Here is a 5069-nt window from a genome sequence, read left to right as displayed (position 1 = left end):
TAAATTTAAGTTTTTCTGAACTTATAAAATCAGATAAAACCCCCCATTTTAGTTACTTTTCTTAGTTTAGCTTTTAGTAATTATTTTATTAATTAAATACCGTTCTCTGTGATCGACACCCGACTTACCCAAGCTATACTATAATCTGACTAGGTACACTGCCTATAGGTGCATAGTTAGTATAAGTTTGTTAGGTTATAAATTTAAAAGTTGATAGGTATAATTTGTGCACATCACTCATCCTTAAATATAACATTACATACACTAATTTGTAGCTTAATACATCAATTCAAAGACCATTCACTGGTTAATAAAAGATTTTATACTCCAATAACTCTAGCAAGTGCCAAAAACCAGGTTTGGATAAATAGAAAGTCATATTTATATATTTAATACTATCATTCATACACTAATTCTCATTTCAATATATCAATTTGATATTAATTCATAGCTTAGTTTAATACGTTAGCTCAAACACCCATTCGCAGTTTAAAAAAACTATGGCTATTTAAGCAGCCACCCAATCAATAAAATTACTTCCAAATAAACTATGTGGTAGAAATTATCAATAAATAATGAATTCTCTGCATTAAATACTACCTTAAATAGACCCACTCTCTGTTTAAGTAAACTAGCACATTGAAGCATATTTGGACTTTTAGGTTAGAATGTGACCTAAGTTCTAATTAGGGTTTTATGCTTGTGCGATAGGGAGAGGAGTCTGTGAGTCATCCGCTGAGTGCGATTTCATACCCACAATCTGAGGTGAGTCTTCCTTCGCAGTATCAGTGAGTCGAAGGCACCAAGACCGACCCACTAGTTTATGATGTAGTCTGATGGTTGTCTTTGTGACAATGTTTAGTTATGCTTGTATTTGCTTGATGACTGGAGCACCTGGTTCCTGGTACGTAAATCTTATTTGAGTATTTCTCTTCTTTTAGCCTTGGACTCAGCGAGTCATAGGTTCGAATCGCCGAGTAGATGCGGGACCCGGGACACGTTTAAGTTGGCGACTCGGCGAGTCCATATCCTGGACTCGGTGAGTCACAGCTGTTGGATGAAACCCTAAGTTTCAGGGGTTTGCACCCTATTTAAACAACATATCTGCCCCAAGCCAGCCCCCATTCACCCCCCAGAGCTTCCAACCCTCGTTCTAAGTTATTCATTTAGAGTTTGAAGCAATTGTTGTGTGATCTTGAAGGTTTTGAGGCAAAAGGGAAGTAGATCAGGAGGAAGGGAAGGAATCCAAACATCTTTGTGCTCTCTCAGCAGTTCCTTTGAGGTATAACCCGTTTTTCCCCATGTTTCCATGCTTATTACTTCATTTAAGTCATTCTTGAACCACTCCCCAAGCTTGTATGTGCAATATAAGTCGTAATAAGTTGATTGACCTCTAGATGTAGGCAAGATTGAGCTCCAGGAGCTCATATCTGTTACCTTTATGGACCCATGTTGCTTGTTCACCCTAGATCTACCCTTTTGAGGCATTTGGAACCCTAAAAATCCGTATTGGTGAATATCTACACGTAAAGTTGGAAACTTTACGTGTGATTCGTGTTCTAGGAGTCCAGATCTATGAATGGCATGGACTGGAATCGAGAAAATATGTGTATTTAGTGGGTGCATGACAACGACTCGGCGAGTCGTTCATGTGACTCGGCGAGTCTGTTCGCGAGTCTCCGAGTTTGTCCCCTTTTCGTAGTGTCGAGTGAGCAGTGAGTCACGGGGTGTGACTCAGTGAGTCGGAAGCTGAACTCATCTATGGAGGTACTCGACGAGTCAATGCCCTGACTCGGCGAGTTCAAGTCAATCTCCTTAGATCAAGAACAGACTTGGCGAGTTGTTCATACAACTCGGCGAGTCGAAGCAGCAAGTGTTCTTCGGATGAAGACGAACTCGACGAGTTGTTCATACAACTCGGCGAGTAGGATGAAGGACTTGAATATCAGTTTAGAAGGAGAACTCATCGAGTCATCGCCTAACTCGACGAGTAGAAACGGGATTTAGGACAATCATTTGGGTAGGGACTCGGCGAGTCGGGATAACTGAAAGTTGACTCTGACTTTGACTTAGGGCATGATCAGGGGTAAAATGGTCATTTTACCCAAAGGACAGTTAGCAGTGTTTGATTGAGTATGTTGTGGGAATTGCAGCCGGAGGATTTCCGGAGTAGTAGCAGCAGCAGTAGACAGTCAGTTCCCAATCAAATCAGCAGCTACTTCGAGGTGAGTTACCTTCCAGTAGCGGTGGGTCTACGGCCACAATGCCGGCCCACCAGTAGGAGTCGTATGTTAGATGATTGTCTTTGTGATGTCATCTAGGTTTGCTACTACCTGATATGTTATATGCTAGCAAGATATGTTATATGAGATAGAAGTAGAGATCGGTTGATAGGACCGAAGGGTAGTCAGACACCCCATAAATGTCTGACAGTACGTGATGATATGTGTGCATGCTGGCTTGTTATGTTATATTCGATAAAGGTAGTAAGAGGGGACTAGTCCCCGAGGATCGGTTGTTAGGACCGATGGGTAGTCAGCACCCCAGAATGGCTTGACACGGGTAGGACGGCACCCCAGAATGGCCGTACCGGGTAGTCAGGCACCCCAGAATGGCCTGGCAGTATGTATGTTATGTGTTTGTATGGTATGTGGTACGATGGGGGAACTCACTAAGCTTTGTGCTTACGGTTTTCAGTTTTGGTTTCAGGTACCTCCTCAGCTAGGGGAAAGGAGCCGGCGCGGTAGCAGCATGTCACACACACACTCTCTGGTTTCCGCATTTACGAGATTCTCTGGGATTTATACTCTGATATTTTGATTGGTTGTATGATTTGGCTTTTAGACATGGTTTACGTTGTGTCATGGTTTGATCAAACAATGTTTTTAATTATTAATGTTTTCTAAAGTAATGTTTTACAACGAAATTTTGGACGTGAAAATTGTCGTTACAAGTTTGTATTAGAGCCCTGGTTTGAGGGATTCGGACACACCCTCGGGGGTGTCTGAACTCAAATCGAGGGATTAAAAGATTTTCTAAAAGAAAATGTTTTCTAAAAACTGAGAAAAGAGTTTCAAGAAAGAACGAAGTGTGTGATGTGCGCGACCGACCGAGCTCAAGTAAGTATTCCCCAAAGTACCCATACAAGTTTATGTTATGTTTATCAGCTTTTGTAGAATAGCATGCTAGAATAGGACTAAGGATCTAGGAGTGATGCCTTATGTGCCTGCTTTATGTGTTTCAGTTGTATGAGAATTGCATGCTAGATATTGAGTAGACAGTAAGTAGGATAACCTGATTAGGTTATGCCTGATAGTATGAGTTTAGCACTTTATGCTAGCTCAGTTCCTGTAAGCAGATAGAGTTGATTGAGATTGCTACCCTTGTCTGAATGCTGCTTGCTTCGTGCTATGTGGAACTCTGAATAATGGGAGTTAGCCATTAGGCGAATGCGTCACGTCACATGTGTTCAGGGTTGAATAATCTTAGAGTGTCGGATTTGATCCTACTGCGCAGGTCTTGTTTGAGTCCAACCGTTGTAAGGACGAGTTGGGTACTCGAAGGATTATCTGAGCCTCGTCACATGTGATGGTATTCGGGTAATGGCTAATTTGCATTACAAGGAGGCCTGCAACAGCTGAGGACTGGATAGAGTAGAATCAGAGATTTCCCTAGGGCAAACCTAGGATGAGTATAGCAGTGATCAACAGTAGTGAAAGGGATCTGGTGGAGTCGAGGCATTCCTTGAAGAAGGTACGGATAGATGTGGAAGGTATTATGGGCCCGTACTACTGAAAGCAGAGGATCCGTACCCGAACCAAGGAAGGCCAAGATAAGACCAGGGAACTCGTAGGTAGCAGTGATCCCTCAGGAAGTATCAGTATCTCTAATGTTTGTTGTGATGTATTGCAGAATGGTGGTACTTCGATCGAGGCCGGTAGATGGCGGTTCAGGAGAGGGGCCAGGTTCGGGATCAGGTTCCGAGCCGGTAGATGAGGGACTACGCGAGTTCATCGCGTCAGAGATCACCAGAGGCATCCTTGAGTCGACCCCCATCCTCTTTGGGTCGATCAAGGAAGGGATCATGGAGTTGATGGAGGATCGCCTTCGGGCATTCCGGAGTGATATGGCATCTAGCCAGTCGGGATCTCGCACACTGTCCGTCAAGGACTACAGGGGCAGTGGTGCGCCGGATTTCCATGGGGTGAAGGACCCCATTGCTGCCAGGCGATGGATTGTAGACATCGAGTCTGCACAGTTGACTAGCTTCTGCCCCGAGGGGTCGAAGGTGAGGTATGCAGCATGGTGTTTACGGGACCGAACTCGGGATTGGTGGGAGTCAGTGGGTGCTCGTTGGGAGCCGCAGCTATCGAGGCTATGACCTGGTCGGACTTTGTAACCAGGTTCAAGGTAGAGTTTGCGCCGACTGTCGAGCTTCAGCAGCTGGCCAGGGAGTTTCTAGACATGAGACAGACGACGGAGACTGTGGCGGAGATCACCGCCAAGTTCCGGGAGAGGGCTTTGTTGGTGCCCCAGTATGCTGGTGACGAGGATATGAGGAGGACCTGTTATCATGATATGCTACGAGCTGACATCCGGGAGCATGTTAGCTTTTCGGCTTGCCCTACCTTGGACTCTATGATTGCCAGGGCGAGGGAGAGGGAGATAGATTTGGAGCACATCCGGAAACGGAAATCAGAGGAGGGTCAGACAGGAGGGGCTTCGGGGAAGAAGCCCAAGGGATCAGATGGTAGGCCGAAAGGCTAGTCAGGACCGAGCCGCTGCAGGAAATGCGGCAGGCCGCACGAGGGGGCGTGCAGGATGGGATCATCAGGCTGCTACAAGTGCGGCAAGTCTGGGCAGATTAGCAGGGATTGCACTGCTCCAGCAGCAGTTATTCAGACATCAGAGTTGCTGTGTTTCCACTGCAACCAGAGGGGCCACAAGAAGGCCAATTTCCCCCCAGTTAACAGTTTCAGCGCCGGTGAAGGTGCCAGCTCCAGCGACCCTACGGATCACGGATGGCCGGCAGGGCAAGGCAGAGGCTCCAGTGGTGAGGAGCCGAGCAT

This window comes from Lactuca serriola, chromosome 8 (assembly GCF_051521515.1).
Source record: "Lactuca serriola cultivar US96UC23 chromosome 8, Lser_US96UC23_V15, whole genome shotgun sequence".
Taxonomy (NCBI): domain Eukaryota; kingdom Viridiplantae; phylum Streptophyta; class Magnoliopsida; order Asterales; family Asteraceae; genus Lactuca; species Lactuca serriola.
The sequence above is the reverse complement of the archived record's forward strand: the minus strand, read 5'-3'. Positions refer to the sequence as shown.